This window comes from Mastomys coucha, unplaced genomic scaffold, assembly GCF_008632895.1.
Source record: "Mastomys coucha isolate ucsf_1 unplaced genomic scaffold, UCSF_Mcou_1 pScaffold22, whole genome shotgun sequence".
Lineage (NCBI taxonomy): Eukaryota > Metazoa > Chordata > Mammalia > Rodentia > Muridae > Mastomys > Mastomys coucha.
This window is the reverse complement of record NW_022196905.1, coordinates 36,725,159-36,742,879: the sequence shown is the minus strand read 5'-3', so window position 1 is coordinate 36,742,879 and position 17,721 is coordinate 36,725,159. Positions and strand designations below refer to the sequence as shown.

Genomic DNA, 17,721 nt, shown 5'->3' with positions numbered 1-17,721 from the left:
CACTGGGGCATAGAACCTTCACAGGGCCAAGGTCCTCTCCTCCCATTGATGACCGACTTGACCATCCTTTGCTATAAGCATGCTGCTGGAGTCGTGAATCCCCCACATGTATAATCTTTGGTTGGAGTTTTAGTCCCTGGGAGCTCTGAGAGTACTAGTTATTCTCTTTTAAAAGAAGCTTCCTTGCAAAACAAATTGGTGAAAATAATAAAGCCTTGTGATACAAAATTAGAAATGTTAGCCAATTCATATGTAGTCCTGTAACTCACATGGCTGCAAATGTAGCTTATGATTTATATACCTGTGAATAAGCACACATATGCATGTGTATATAACCAGAACCAGCTGTAGACATGCACATTGTGCCAATCATAGTGAGAAGTTTCTATAAATAAAACGTTTCGAAAGGTAAACATTTAATAATTGTAGAATGGTATTGCATCAGTGAGCATTACTCAGTTATACGTCCCTCCACTGCTAGCTGCTTTAGCTATTTCAGATTTGAGATGCTATAAACAGTGCTGAGATATACAATGCTGTGAGCAAGCATCCATTGCCTCCTTGGTATTTCCCTAGAAGAGAGTCTTATAATAAAATAAATGCCTCAAAGAGTATAACTATTTCAAATCATGCCCACTTGTATGGTTAGTTCACTGCACAGTGCTACTTAGTTTAAGATAGGCACATATACAGAGTCGTTATTCTCTTGAATATTTGTTTAAAAGTTAAAACCCTCCTATCAAGTGTGTGTGTATGTGTGTGTGTGTGTGTGTGTGTGTCTGTCTGTCTGTCTCTCTGTCTGTCTGTCTGTCTGTGTCTGTTCTAGGTCCCTTTCTTCACCAAGTCCAACATGAGTCGCAATAACTTTTGAAACAGCTGTGAATTCAGAAGAAAAAAATCTGCCTTATATTCCCAACCCTGGCTTCATTTCTGTTACTGGCAAGTCTGAATATTCTTACATTTATTGCCTTGTCATCTTTCTCATTGGTCTGTTCAAGTCTTCTTGAGGTATAATGTTTTTTTAAATGATTTGTATTGGCTCTTTGAACAATAGTATGTTGCTAGTATGCTTCCGTGGTGGCAAATATTCTATGGATTGTTTCATTTTAATTTTGTATTTGGTGTCATTTAAAATGTGAATGCATTGAAGACTTCACAAGACTCCCTCTGCAATTTCCCTTGGAGTCAAATGACTCTCATCTCCAGATCTCTTCAGGTTCCACCTCTATGTTCAAAGACTTCTCTGATGTATTTTTGGCATACAGCAGTAAGATACTGAGTGACAACTCAATGGGGAGCTTCAGCTATGGAGGAGGTAGGACTAGATAACTTTGATAGAAGGTCATGCGGCTGGCACTGGCCTAAAGGGGACTTGCTTCTCCAAACTGTTCCATTGTCCCTTAGATGCTGTCACTTCATGTCTTCTCCCTCTACACCCAGGCTTTCCCACCTCTGACTGTGATAAAGGCAAGGTACGTGTTCTCAAGTCAGTACCTGATCTCCAGTTTAATATTTTCTAGTTGAAACCTGTCCCATTGGCTTCACCATGCAGAATCCCAGCAGCACATCCTGGCCCCTGACTTCTGGTCTCTGCATTAAGCTCTATTCTCCCAGCCTACCTCTTTGCACAGCCCCCTGTCCAGACTCTTGTTTCTGCTCTGCCCTCAAAATGCTCTTATCCCTTTTTTTCTACTCCTAGACCAAACCAGGAACCATCATCCTCAGAAATAAATTCAGTAAACCTAATTTTTGTCAAGTACCCAGTCCTTTTGATTTGGAAAACCTTAGGGTGAACTATAGCTTTTACTATATTAGATTAAAATTAGATTTTGTGTATTCTGCCCCCAATTACAGCATCAATACTTCAATGTCAGAGACTCTGATTTTCTTTTCTTGTATGTGTAGTACCTACTATAGTCATACTATGTTTCATGTACACTTGATTTCTACCAGAAGTCACTTCAATGCTCTCAAATATCACCTTCTTCTGTAAGATAAGACATAAAACTGAAAACTGAAATCCTAGTGAAAGCAGCGTTATAACTTTTATAAACTTGTTTGCTTGTTTGCATTTGAATATATGTACATGTGAGTGTGTCCCTCTTAATAGCTAATTACTGTTAAAGAAAAGACATAGATTTATAAAAATCTCAAAATTTTAGAATGTCAGATATGCATGTGATATGGATGTACTTTATTGAAATGGTCTGCAAACTATTCTCAGGTGCCCTTGTGTTCATTACTTGTATTTCTTTGGGGAGGTCCTTTTAAAGTATGTTTGAAATTGACTAGAAGATAAGCCAGTGTTTCTGAACCACACCTAGCTGATGAGCACCTTGGACAATAGCAGCTTTTGTAATATGCTATATTGGAGTACACACACACACACACACACACACACACACACACACACACACAAACACACATTTATATAGAGTTATTTTATCTAATAGAGTAAAAAAACCAAATGTAACATCATAAGTAAATTTGGTCTCAGAGATGTCAGGAGGCATGGGTAAGATTCAAATTCTCAGCATTCCCAGACCAGGGTTTTTGTTTTTGCTTTTGTTTGTTCCACTTTACCGTCATATCTGAAAATTTTCTCTCCATCAATCCTGGGATGTTATCCAACCACACTTCTTCCATGGAATAGCTTTAGAATCCAAGCATCTTAGAATGATATGGGTTCCTCTCAACAGCAACCCCTATGGGTGCTTGTACTTCAAATCAGCATTGAATCCAGTCTTCATGCTTATTATTATCAGGCATACTTTCAAAGATTCTGAGATATTCCAATTCTGTGTTTACTTGGATATCCAGCTTAAAGCCCTCTACTCACATGGGTTTTAGCCATAGAAGTCTTCCAGTTTGGTAGCTTGGGTTGTTAATTGGCACATATTCATGAATTAGTTAATAATAGCTTGGGCATAAAAGTTGATTGAATTACAGTATTTTGGAGTTGCTAGCAACTGTTTTACTGGATCACTGGGAAATCTGCAGTAACTGGAAGGCAAAGAAGTTGTATTGGCACTACCTGAGCATCTGTGAGGTGCCAGACTTCTTGTAGGTTTCAGGACAGTTGCCACTGGCCATTAGAAACTTTTGCCTTAGTAAGAAAAGGAGACACTTGTAGACACAAACAATCCAGAATAGATTACACAATTAAGAAATTCACAGAGTGTGCATCAGTTAAGGTGTTAACTGATTATTAGACCCAAATATTTATTTCATGGGGCATAAAGTATAATGCCATCCCATGTACAGGAAACAGTATTTAACAGGCAAAAATATTCTTTATTTACTATCTCCATGCACCAATACCTAAGTTGTTTTCAGAAATTACAACCAGACAAATGATTGTAATTTTTTTCTGCCGTGGCAAAGTAGACGTGAATAAAGAGTGGATCACAAATTAAAACACTGATTCTTATCACTCATTCCTAATCTCTCATTCTCACTTGGAGCATCCCTGTTTTATCTGTTCATTGATATGGGACTTTACTCTGTAGCTCTGGTGGTCTGGGAAGGCACTGTGTAGAACAAATTGGCCTAGGAATCAAAGAGATGTGCCTGTTTCTGTCTCCTGAGTGCTGGCATTGAAGGTTTTCACCACTAGCCGAGGCAAGAGCATTCCTTTTTAAATACTTTTTGAATGTCACTCATGCTAGTGACAGTATATGATGATAAAAGTTGTGGTAATTTTTTTATCTCTATCATGATGTTAGATGTTATATATACATATTGAATTACCACACCATGCCTTATAAGCATGTGCTAATTTTTTACAAGATGAAATGAAATGTTAGCTACTTCAGTTTGATCACTAGAGTATACAAGTACCAAATTATTACACAAATATATACAATTAGTGGGAATGAAGAAGAAATATCAAAGAGAGTAAAGTATAAGAGAGGAGGTGAATATGATCAACACACGGTAGATACATACATGAAATACTCTTCCTTGTATGATAGTTACATGCCAAAAAATTGAAAATGAACAAGTAAAGTGTCAATGCTATAGGAAGGAAAAGAAAAGTACTTTAAAGCTTGCTTTTGATTGTTGTATTAGTGGTTATTTTCTGTTGTTTGCTTTCACAGAGGTTTATAATAGCTAGGTAAAGCAGGTAGACTGATGGATGGAATCCGAGGAGGTAGACTTCTCATCTCATGGAAGTTGGTCAATCTGTCCTAATGACAGTGTGGATCTCCTGAGGGCATCTCACCTGGGGAATATCAGCTACACCTTGCAAAGTATTAGAAGTGACACAGGCCAGCGTAAAGGAGGTGGAGAGGCTTCTAAGGAATGCAAACCTCACTTTTGGTTTTCAACTGCAAAACAAAGCAGAACATAAATTTGTCTTTGATGTAAAAAAAAATCATGGAAGGGATACACAGAGCATCCAACAGTTAAGAACATGACCTGCTCTTTGAGATAACCCAAGCTCAATCCCTAGCATCCACATTGGGTGCTTATCTTCCCCTATAACATGAGCAACAAGGGATCTAACACCACTGGCCTCTAAGGACATATATGCATACATACATACACACACACCACAGAGAGAGAGAGACATGTACATGCACATGTAATTAAACATAAAAATTAAAAAAGTAAAGTAAAATGAAAGATTAAGAGAAAAACAATCAAGATAAGAAACAAAATCTCTAAAACAGAATTCCTTGATTTATTTTTTGTTAGTGGGACTGGATATATTATAATGTAGAGGAATTTCTTTTCCACAGACTTAGGGCTTTCAAATCCAAGGTCAAAGCAAAAGCATCCACAGATGGTTTCCCTGCTGCATTGTTGCCTGGTAGAAGGAGCAAGGGTGGGAGATGGAAAGAGCAGGCTGACCTCACTTTTTTATAAGATACCTATTCCACCCATGAGTCTCTCCCTCAAGACCTAATCATGTCTTAAAGGTCTCACCTTTCAGTGCTGTCAGAATGACGATAAAAATTCTGCATGAGTTTTTAGAGAAGACAAACCTTCAAACAACAGACTGAAAGCAGAACAAACCAATCCAAAACAGAAGAGCACTAACAAAGGACATGCAGAAGTTAAAGGCACCAAGCATCAAATCACATCCATAAACCCACAGAGTGAAACTTGCCAGTAATGACTCCTAGAAGCCCCTAGTTCGCTCGGATGTCTCCCCTCGCCTCCTCCCACCTTATTAAACAGGAGATTGGAGTTTTACAGGCTCTGCAGTAAATTCGAGTCCTTGTAGTTCCCAGGGTACTTGACAAGGAGTTTCAGCTGTCATTATTTCACCGTGACTAGATGGAGTTGGGCAAGAGAGGGAAAGCCAGAAAGGATTTGATTTACCATTGTCCTTGTTCCAGGGTGTCCTTGGCAGTCTGTTTTAGGATGCTCCTCAAGTCGCCACAGAAACATCTGCCAAACACTCAGCTTAAGGCAAAGGCTCACTGGGTTTTTATGTGGTGCTCCAGCACTTGCCTGTTTCTCTAGACTGCAAAGCAAGTTTAGATTTCACTGGAAACTTAGGGAGAAAAAAAAGCTTATTTGAAGGTTGGATGCATAAAAGCTGACACCTGCTACTTGGAATTTTTTAAAAATAATATCTGGTTAAGGGGAAAATGTCAAGGGCTTTTCAAATCTGCATCTATTTGAATAAAACCATTGTCACACTACTTGTGAAACGTCAAAACACTTTTGGGTGAAGTTAGAATTGATTTTTTTTTCCTTTGCAGAGATTGACATAAAAGCAAAACCTTAGAGATCACAATCTGAAGTAATTTTGTGAGAACTGCCCAAGCCCAAATCTTCCAATTAAACTCATGTTCCAGAAGATAAAGTGTTTGCTGAATTAGAGTGTCTAATTTGATAGATAAGGGTATCTCTTGCCTTCATAAATATTGTATCAAGAAGCAAAATCAGACAAGGCTGTACTCCTGATAAAGCCCTGGATATCAAGGAAAAATGATTAACATATTTTCAAGATAAATCAGTTTGGTTGAGATAACCACCTGCCAAGTTTTCTAGAAAAAAGAATGTTAAGTATTTTAAAAATAGTTTTTTTTTTCTGTTCTGCAAATGAAAAACATTTGTAGATAGATTTAACATGAAAATATGGCTTGTATATTTTCTTTTTCTAAAATGTAAATTTAGCTTGAAAATAAAATAAAAAAGCTTCTTAATAGACTCCAGTTGCCACTGACTTGATAATTAGATTCTAGCCAACTCAGATTACGATCAGTCTGTGGATCCTTAAGTTCTCAAAGGCTACCATCAGGGTTCATAGGAAAGGCTTTCGTGTGTATAATGTTCATTTATGGCCTTGAGGAAGCATTGAGTAGTGTGCACAACATTAGACAGGTTGTTATGTCAGTAAGTATGGGTAGCAATGAGCAATGAAATTGTTAAAAAAGAAGACTGTTATTTAGTGCTGAGGGTACAAGTCATTTGTGTTAGGCTCATTTGTGTTAAACTCTTGTGCTGAGTCCTTAAATTTGCCTATTAATCACTCCTCTAGGTAGTAGTATACTGTTACTGTCAACAGAAACTTATATTGCTTGTCAACAGGAGTAACAAATAAGCTAAGAAAGTTTTCTGAGAACTAATAGGCAGGCTACTTGCTTACCCACCCCTTGTGTAGATAAACATCCAAGGGAATCTTCTAGAATATATCTAGTACTATTGTACTTAAGTTGTGGTCTCCTTTCCCCCATTAGATTAGCAAGGTTAAGTCCTTTAACAAAATGGTCTTTTCTGGAAAGCAGATGGAAGAAATGAAAGGAATTGTGTCGCTGTCCTCATCTTGCTTCATCTTGATTTACTGCAGTGACCTTGCTATGGCATCCTCCCTCATGCTCAGAATAACACAAGCAAGGAAGTAGTCAAGGAATCATAGATTCCAGAGTGACCCTGAGCTAGAATCTAGAGAGCCTTCACTTCTACCCTGACCCACAACATCTTCAGCACTAAAATTCCTGAGAACCTTTGACGTGGGATAATTATCACTTTTAGGTTTTATATCCATGAAGTTTATATGACCAGAAACCCATTATATTTGAGGGCCTGGAGGCATAGAGTAGTCAACTACACACACACACACACACACACACACACACAGACCTGATAAATAACAGATGTCAGAGCTGGAATCTTAGCATGGACAGAAGGACTTTACAGTTCTCAATTTTAGTCACAGTACTCTCCTGACATTTTTATTTATATTATGATGTAAAGTGGTTGCTGGCATGAATCTCTGAAGGCAAAAACTGAATACTGAGCAGTTTACCATATTTTGACTTCTTTTAATCCCCCAAAACCTTAATCTAATTTCGTTTCAAACAGAATTCACTGTTGCATGAAATATTAGGTTAAGTAGAGTGGTGTACACAGTACTGAATGTATCCGTTATGACCCAGTGTTTGAAGATTACTTTTTGTCTCTAGATTTGGCTGTGATCTTCAGATCTGTTTTTCTTACTGTTGCTGTACACCGTGAGCTTCTTCTGTGTCCCTGGATCCTCCTTTATACATAGTTATAAATTCTATTGCTCCCCACATTTTAAAAGAGTTCTATGTATTTTCATTTAGTTTGTAGGAATGTGTTTCTCTATGTATGCAATATACCACATAGATGGATGATGTTTGTGGGGGCCAGAAAAGGACATCAGATCCCCTGGGACTACAATTACAGTCAGTTCTGAGTTACCATTGGGTGTCATTTTGAAAGCAGATGGCAGAACTAAGACCCAGAGTGGGCAGTAAGAAGTGCTTTGTATCCCCCAGGCTTCAAGGTGGGTATTAGGCACTCTGGAAAAAGACCTCACCAAGACTGAATTATAGTCTCGTGAAATGTATAATCCTGATTATACATGTGAAGGAAAACTTAGAAATGCTAAGGGTTCACTCAAGTTTGCACATCTAAGAAGTGGGACAATGGGATTTAATACACATCTGTATGTCTCAGAAACTTGGTACTTCAATATGACTGAGTAACATCTCTCCTCCTGTCACACCCATATGCCACAAAGATCACAGGTATAAGAGGCTGGATCATGAAGTGACACACTCACTGTGATAATGAACAGATGCAGAGCAAGAGTTCAACTCAAAGTCATTATGAACTAATCTGTTGAAGAAGTAAGGACACAGATGAACCTATGAAAAACCCAGAAACAAGAATATAGATACAAGTAGAACTATTTCCTCACCTCCTAAGCCTGAGTTCCATCTCACAACTTCTCAGTCAAATGTACTATGCCCAAGACTTCAGACAGCTACCACGTACTAGTAGTTTGGGTCTCCAGTGGAAGAGAGTCGTGTTGGAATCAGAAATTTTTGGATCACAAGGTTTTAAGTGGCTGGGCCCTCTGTATGTCCTGACACAAAGAGTTGAACCTAAGGAAAGATAGCTGAGCATTTTGCTCTACCACATGAAGAATGACAGAGATCACTATATAGGGCCTAGAAAGGAGCCTGGAACAAATAGAGAGAAAGGTTTCTTGGATGCAGATTATGTTGTACTGATATGCTTCAAAAGTATCTCTTTATCCCACCAGAGTTTAGTCTAACCACCTGGCTTTTAGGACTTATTTACCTAGCTGGTAGGTGGACATGAAAGAAGCATTTGCACTTTGTTTATTGGTTTGTTTCAATTAGTATTTAATTTATGGATGCCTGGTTTGGGTTCACCATCTAAATTTAAATTGATCATATTCAGGATAGAACTGTCAAAATCATAAGGTCCTCGTATTTTATTTGAAACAAGGAACACGGCATGTCTGAACTTTGATAACTTTATTTATCTGCATGAAAAATTACATGCATATCTCAAAACTTTTCTACATGTGTTTTTGGAAGTTCCTGGGTCAGTCAAATTAGGTGACTTTAATATGTAGATTTTCAATCTTCTGGATCAGGATGTTTGACTCGTCTCTGGGGCCTGGAGTTCAGCAACAGGACATTTGAGGCCTATCAATGATCATGTATAGCATTCTTTGGTCTCATGTAGCAATGCCTAACACATATCACTTGCATCCTTTGCTGATGTCCTAGTTTGATTTCTATTACTGTGACAAAACACTGTTGCCTAAGCAACCTTTGGAAGAAAGGGTTTATTTGACTTACATGTCCAGGAACTGAAAAAGAGACTATGTAGGGCACTGGTTACTGACTTGCTCTGCTTTGGCTTGTTTTGAACATGTCTCCAGGAGTAACATTGTCCAGAGTGGAGTGGAACCTCTCATATCAATAATTAATTAAGAAAATGTCCTGCAGACTTGCCTATAGGGATGCTGATGGAGTGACTTTCTCAGTTGAGATTCCACTTCCAAGATGATTCTAGCTCATGTAAGCTGACAAGACAAACACAAATACCACACACACACACACACACACACACAAACACACACACACACACACACACACACACACACACACATCCGGAGAGCTAGCAATGGTATACATTGGCGAAAGTTTTTTTAGAATCACCTTTAACATATGCAGAATTTTAAATGTATTTATAATCCTTGTTCCCATTAACTTCCACCAATTATCTCTCCCAAGGAAGTATTTTGACAGAAAGATAATTTTTTTAGTTTAGAGAATAATAATTATTTTATGAGAAGAAAAAATCTATATCCTAAATCTATCAATGTGAGAAAAGTTCTGTAAATTTGGGTTACCTATCAATGTGAGTATGTGACTATGATCATACATTCTAGATTCCTATGCATCAGTGGCCTTCAACCTGTGGGTCTGGATTCCATTGAGGTTAGAATGCCCCTTTTACAAGCGTTTCCTAAAACCATCAGAAAGCACAGATATTATGATCTATACCACTAGGAAAATTATAATTATGAAGTAGCAATGAAAATAATTTTATGGTTGGGGGTCACCACAACATGAGGAACTGTATTAGTCATGGCATTAGGGAGGCTGAGAATCAGTCTACTAGATATTTGTGAAGCATTTGCATTAACTAAGAAGATGCTAAAATATTGATATTCAGTTAGCAAAAATACTATGTTCACATAATCCCAAATTTATGCAAATATGGATGTGTGTGTGTAATTATAGCAAAAATTACTGGAGCTTATATATTAAAGTAGTAATGATAGTGCATTAATTTTGAACATTTTCCTGTTTTTGCACTTTTCATTTATAAAGTATCTCAATATAATTAGTCTCTCTCTTTCCTCTATCTTCTCTCTCTCCTCTCTCTCTCTCTCTCTGTATGTGAACATGCATGAGTGTGTGGTGTGCACAAATGTGAGTGGATGCTCAAGGTTTGTTATGTATCTTTTCTCAAATTTTCTCCACCTTTATCTTTTTAGGCATGGTCTTTCCTGAACCAGAAGTCATTTAGCTACTTGGACTGCCCAGTGAGCTTCAAGGATCTGCTTACCTCTGTTGTCTGCCAAACCTGAGGTTATAGCCATGCTACCTCACCTGTCTTCTGAGGATCCGATCTCAGATCTTTGTGTGTGTGTGCAGCAGGCTCTGTATCAAGTGAGCCATATCCCTAGCCCAATAGGCATAAATAATAAAATAAAATAAATAACAACCCAAAATATTTTATGTTAAACATACTTTGTATCACTATGTAGGAAACTTGAGAATAAAAGGGCTACACCCTGCCTACCCCTGGGTATAGGATTTTGAGGAAATACCTACTTTATCAACTCATGCCTGATTCTTACTCTAGAACCTCTCCCTGTTGTCAGTTCTCTCTTGAGGCAGAAGTCCTGCTTTCTAGAAAACTTCAGATGAGTCCTAAAAACATATCTCCTATGTTGATCGTGGTGTGTCTGTCCAAAGACATGAAATTCCGTTCAGTTTTCCCCTCAGGTGAAGGATTGCAGACATGTTAGAACAAGGTCTGTATACACACAGATCTCTAGTGAAACACTACTGGAGAATTAAATTAACTCCAGCTGCTTTCTTTTCTCCATCCTTCTCAGCGTAACCTCAGGCTACTTTTACTCTTCATTTTGCCTCCTATACTATATCACTACCCCAAGAACACAGGTTATCTATAGTTAGAGGTCCTGCAAAATTGCATCATATTTTTTCTTAAGTCTTACCAATTTATGCACCTTTTAACCTTACATTGTATCTGGGGAATTCTGTCATATTTCTCACTCATAACGGTGCCCTCTGAGTTTAGTAATTATGTTTTATCCTCATTTTTGCTTCTTATTCTCTTCCTTCTTCTCCCCTCTCCCTATCCTAAATCCCCACAATTCTAATATTTTTTTTACTTCTGTATTTATATGTGAAGTTTTTGATTGTTTCTTAATTAATTAAATTATTTATTTACATCCCAAATGCTTCCCCCCACAGCGTTCCCCTTCCCCTTCTTTGCCTCTGAGAGGGTGGGGCCCTCCTGGATATCACCCCATCCTGCAGCATCAAGTCCCTGCAGCCTTAGGCACATCCTCTTCCACTGAGGCAGAACAAGACAGCCCTCTGCTACATATGTGCTGGGGGCCTTGGTCCAGCCCATGTATGGAGAACATTTTTTTTATGATACATGTTTCACACATATTATGAGATACATGATAAGACTTTATCTTCCATTGTTCTCACTCAGTATTCCATTTTAAAGGGAATATAAAGTCTTACCATGTACATTGGGAAAGTGTTAGGAGAACACTGAAGGGATGCACATTTAACCCACCCATACAAACATGCTTCATTTCCCAGTTGAGCACACATTATTGAGAAAATCACATCTTTATAATATTGTTGTAAACAGTGAGGTTTTTTGCTGTTAATATAACAGAAGCATGAGCCCAGCCCAGAATACATACCATGAATGTAATCTTCAGAATGTCACCTTTGGGAAGCTAACCAGGAAAAAAGGAGAGTCTTAGTCCACCATTGTGATGGTTCACGCATCTGCCAAGAACATGCTCTTTTGCTGAAGTTCAAGATAGAAGTGAATGGAACTTGAAAGTAGAAGTTGTTCAGTAGCAGATGAAATGTTGTTGTTTATGAAAGTTTATGTATTTTATCCAATTCTAGGAGCATCTTCATGGATGCTCCAAGCCACCACCTGTTCCCAGCATATGCCACTGTCATTAATCTGTCAACACTGGCCAACTTATTCCTACATACCTTACAAAAAAAAAAAAAGAAAAAACCAAAAAACCAATTCTGGTCACTACTTTTCCTGTTAACTAACAGATGTACATTTTACATTTTTTTCTTGCAATCACCATTTTATCTTTTTCTACCCAACGCTTGAGTAGTCAGTTTTCTACATACCAATAGTAAGATGTGCCTTCAAATAAGTGTAATAGTGTAAGGTATATCAATGTGAACATATATGTAAGGATCTATGTTATTTACCTAGGCCATGGATCATCTATGTTGTGGACAAGTATGAACAGAGACACCCCTCTCTCTCTCTTCTGTGTGTGTGTGTATGTGTGTGTGTTTGTGTGTGGTGTGTGTGTGTGTGTGTGTGTGTGTTTGTGTTGACATGTAAAGGAGAAAAACCCATAAAAAAGACAAAGAAATGTAGACTGTCTTTTTTCTCTCATCTATTTAGGATGTGCAGAAACATTCATCTAGGACTTAGGATGATCAAAGGTAGTCTCTGTCAATCCAGTATTCAGAGCTAACACAGAATGTTTAGTGAGGGAACTTTATTGTTGCATGAATACCTCTAGAAAATGCAATGATATTGGCCTTCTAATGAGCTTTACAATTTGAAGTGAAGAATCCTAGAAAGACACTGGTTTTCAAAGAAAATGAAGAAGTGAGTAGGGAAAGGTCTGGTTTGTGCAGAGAGAGAAGGAATGTGAGCATATCTGTTCTTGAGAATCAATCAGAGACCCCTTAGTACTGTGTGTTGGTTTGACTGAGTCTTGGTACAAATGAGATGGGTAGAAAGAAAAAGTCAGAATTCATGGAGCCAGCCTGTGAAGTAGTTATTAGTGCTGGTACATCTTCATATATTTAACTGTACTTGGGATCTGGTTCTCTGTGCTATCCTTGTTGACTCTGGAATTCTGTTTGCATGTCCATTGTTTATTTGTGTGTGTGCATAGAATAGAGCAAAACTGATCTCATGCTCAGCCTTAAATTTCATTTTACTTTAGATGTATAGCCACCCCTAATTGTTTGAAGGGAAAAAGATTAAGTTGACCTCTTGTGTACCATTTATATATTTGTTTTGAAAATATGTTGAATACACAAAACATGTCTCGCTTGGTTTGCTGAAATAATGGATCCTGAACATGCATTTCTTTTTCTAAAGAATGGAGTAGTACAAATATATTTGAATATTTATATCATGTTATATGGCCTAGACTTATAAGACTGCATTAAAACATCATGAATATAAATCATTATTATTCCAATTTTACAAACTGCAGTATGTGGGTATGGGACGATACATAGTTTCTGGAGCTGAGCTTTGAACCAATATAGCCTTTCTGTAATGTATTTATTCCCAAATAATAATGTTCCTCTGCTTTTTCCTTGGCATGAACAGAAAACAAGAGGAATCCTTACAAAGTACAATGGGGAACATAGGGGAATTTGATTATACTTAGTACAGTCCAATTGACCTGGCTTCAACTGCAGACACAATTCAGTTGCAGTAATTGATTACTTTAGTCAGTTTACCTTTGACACAATTTTTGGTACATCAGTAAAAAACTGGATAAACAATTACTATTTCTTTGAGAAAATGTAGCACATTCTTCCTTCTAGCATTTTGTTGCTGTTGTTATTGTTCTGCCTTTGTGGTGCTGCGAGTCACATCCAGAGCCTTGTGCATGCCAGGCAGGCCTTCTAGTACCTCAGGCCCTCTTCCTGGCACTTCTGCATATAGATATGTTGGAAAAATGAACTGGCAGAGTTTTAATGTAGAAAACAACTTCTCAAGGACTTTAGTCAGCAGATTATGACTGTGACTGCAGAACCCAAGAATGTCACAGAAGATTCATTACTCTCTCTCTCTCTCTCTCTCTCTCTCTCTCTCTCTCTCTCTCTCATAAGCACAATATTGAGTTGTGAGAATTGACTCTATATGTGAGAAAACAGCATTTTGCCACTCACATCATTTTGTTGGTTGTTGACAGTGGATAAGCATGTAACAAATTTCTAGACAACCAGTCCTCAAAAGAAGTTGCCAGAGATTTAAAAGAGTTTTCTATCATGAGGAAAGAGAGCAACAAAAAAGGCTGACATTTTGTTTGTTATTAGAGGGAAAATGAGAGTAGCCTGAGTCTGTTGCAGGCATGTGTGCATCAAATTGGCATTGCTGTGACATAGTAGAAAAAATATGTAACTAAAGTAACTCAGGTCAACCTCAACATAGGTGGCTTCCTGAACTAGACTATCTTTTCTAGTTTCATGTCTGTTTAATTAAATAATTGACATAAAGGAGGAAAGGGTTTATTTGACTTTTAATTCCAAGTAATTGTTCATTCTAGGGAAGTCAAGGCAAGAACTCAAGTAGCTATTTGTATTACAGCATAGTCAAGATCAATGAGAGAATATATGCTGACATTATGTCATCTAGCTTTCTTTTTTCTTACATAGTTTGAGAAACTCTGTCTAGGGAATGGTGCCACCTACAATGATTTGGGTCTTTTTCCATCAATTAAAACAAAATAAAGAAAATATGTCAAGGGTGTGTACATCAAACTGATCTGCATAATTTCACATTAAAGATATATTCTCATGTGATTTCAAGATTTTTTTAAGTTGGCAGTTAAAAAATAACCTACATGATCAATCCATTGTCAATTGGACACATAAACACAGTCAATTTTTTTTTTTTTTTTTTTTTTTGGTTTTTTTCGAGACAAGGTTTCTCTGTATAGCCCTGGCTGTCCTGGAACTCACTCTGGAGACCAGGCTGGCCTCGAACTCAGAAATCCGCCTGCCTCTGCCTCCCAAGTGCTGGGATTAAAGGCGTGCGCCACCACCGCCCAGCCACAGTCAAAATTTTAGAATTTCTAATGCTTTAAAATGACAAGATCTTTTTATAAGCCCATAGTCACTTTAGAAGTCCAAAGTTACTTAACTGTGAACACCTATTAAAAAAAATTATATGTTTTACTATTCCAAAAAGAAAAATCAGGACATAAAAGACAATCACCCAAATTACCCAGTAATCTAAAGCCAAATCATACCATTTATTGTCCAATATTTAGTACTCAATCATAATTTAATTGGCCCCATAATTTAATTGGGCCCCCAAAAGCTTATATAACTCCAATTTTTCAGTTCTCCCTTATAGTGTACACAGCTTGCCTCATAGGCCACCTCCTCTCTAAACCTGCAGCTCTCTTTCATGGACATTCAATTGTCTTAGACTCTCTATTATTCTGGAGTCTCCACTGCAATTCTCCAAGGGCTGCTCACAGTCTCTCTTCACCTCCAACACTGCCATCCCAGGGTCCAGGCCTTAGCTGCTATTCATGACACTCACAATCTTGAACAATCAAACTTGTTACAGCAATAACCCCACTTCTTCAGTACCAGCTATTCTTTTGGTTTTATTTCTAGTAACATATCCTGGCCAAAAACTAAAACAGTGAAAGATCATACTTATTTGGCTTATCATTCCAACTTATGATCCACTATTTTGGGCAAAAGAAAGCAGGAACTCAAACGGCTAGTCACACAAACAGCTATCCATATCACATCCACAGTTAGGCCAAAGAGAGAATTGATGCCACTTTGCATGCTTGCTTGTCTTTTTTCTTTTCTTTCGTTCTTTTGACTTTGTGTGCTGCAGAATCCTCCTGCCAATGTAAAGCCCACAGTGGTGTCTTTGTACATCAATTAGCAAACAAGATAATCTCCCAAAGATGTTGCAACAAGCCAACTGATCTTGATAATTCCTCATTAAGCTTTCTCTTTCAGCTGATTCAAGGAGATATCAAGTTGACAGTTAAAATGAACCATCATACTATCCAAAAGTCAGGAAATTTGGATTTTAATTTATTTGAGACTCTATGTACTCCTGTTATAAAATCAAATACAATCATATATTTTCATTTTTTCCCCACCCAAACTCAACTGAACTATTTAGCTAAGCTTCTGAAAGCCACTGCGAACATCTTTTCTATGATCAGAGTTAGAGATCCTTTTTGGACCATTTTTATTAGCTTTTTTTATTAGTGTAATAAAGTACCCAATACTGGCTGTTTATGAAGATATATCTAACAGATTTGGAAGGTCAAAGTTCAAGATTAGGTGGCTGTTGAGGTTTTGTATTTTTTTGCTTGTATTATATTGCTAAACACTGACCATCCAAGGCCTGGTTGCCCCCAGGAACTTCAAGAATCCAAATGACATAACCAAGGGTTACTATGTAGCCTTGCTCCCAAAGTTATCCCTGATTGCTGAATAAAGATGCCTACAGCCAATAGTTGAGCAGAAGACAGATAGGCAGGGTTCTTGGATTCATAGGCTCGGGGTCACAGGAAACTATGAGTGAGAAGAATGAGAGAGAGGAGGAAGCTGCCATGGGGTTAAGTTAGTTGCAAATACTTGGTCATGAAGGCCGGCCAATTGGAGTTAATTAACTGCCACCTACTGGGAACATAACAATTTAGAATTTGGTGTTATTAATGGGGAAATGGATTCTAATAGCATAGAGTGCTGATGAAAGCTTATGAAAATACGTTTTGTGTCATTTGTCTGGGAACTGAATGATCAAAGGCAGGGTAGAAACCCAAATATGAGATTCATTATTTACTACAAAGCTGAGTCATTGGTTTAGCCTCTGCTGAGCATGTTGGATAGAACATACTTTATACTATAGCAGAAGTTCATGTGTGGAAGTAAGCAGTCACAAGTCCACTCCTTTCAGAATAAACCCCTCTTGAAGGTAACCATGGAATTCACACAACAATGAACTTAATTTCCTTTTAGGTCAGTTTTATCACAAAAACTGTTATGGGAAATCTAAACCGTGATAGAATGATGACTTTGCGATGGTGGTTTGATTTTTAGAACTTTTCCAAAACAATATTTCTATTGTATTGGATATAATACAAATTAATGTAGACTAAATTAAATTCCAGACATGAAAAATTAAAAATAAAAAAATTGTGGTACAGTGATAGTTGTTATGTCTTAACTAATATATTAAAAATGAGTTAATGGTGAAATCAATAATTCCACAGCATAACAGTGGTGACATTTTTGAGTTATAATAACAACTATAGTAAGAAGAACTGATTTTTCATTGTGGACCAAGCCATATCTTTTATTCAATTGCTTCTGGCTTGTAGGCTTTGTTGGACCTGAAATTGAAGCCTCTGGACAACAAACAATGGAGAAAAGTTTCAGTTCTACAGATTCCCAAAGCTCTCTGGATTAATCTGCCTCTCTAGCAGTTCTTTGTCTTCCAGAAGACAGCTACAGGAGATCTTTCCTTACCTGGCTTGCTGCCTGCCATCCCGATGTTTCTCCAAGCTTGCTGAGATTCTTAGTAAAGTCTGTTAGTGTTGGAAGTAAAATACACACACAGACACACAGACATACACACACACAGACACATACACACATTTCAAACACTTAACTGATATACACATGATGAGATGGTTATTTAGACTTTTGAGCTAGAAACACTGGAGGCCAATTCATATTTATTTATAAAAATTATAAACATTTTGATGATTGAAAACACACCCTTCGACTCGCCATTTTCTCTCCGGTGAGTTTCTGAGACCTGAGCAGCCAGCCGGGAGCCACAGGCCCCACGACT

The 17,721-nt window shown here is 37.7% G+C and overlaps 1 long non-coding RNA gene across 2 annotated transcripts in view; it reads left to right on the top strand.

The window, feature by feature from the left end:
- Positions 1–10,544, top strand: part of LOC116070621 — a 14,125-nt gene extending 3,581 nt beyond the window's left edge. For both annotated transcript variants that reach the window (XR_004110481.1, XR_004110482.1), the window contains exon 2: positions 10,313–10,544. This is a non-coding gene — a long non-coding RNA (uncharacterized LOC116070621). The remainder of the gene's footprint in view (positions 1–10,312) is intronic.
- The last annotated feature ends 7,177 nt before the right edge of the window (positions 10,545–17,721 follow it).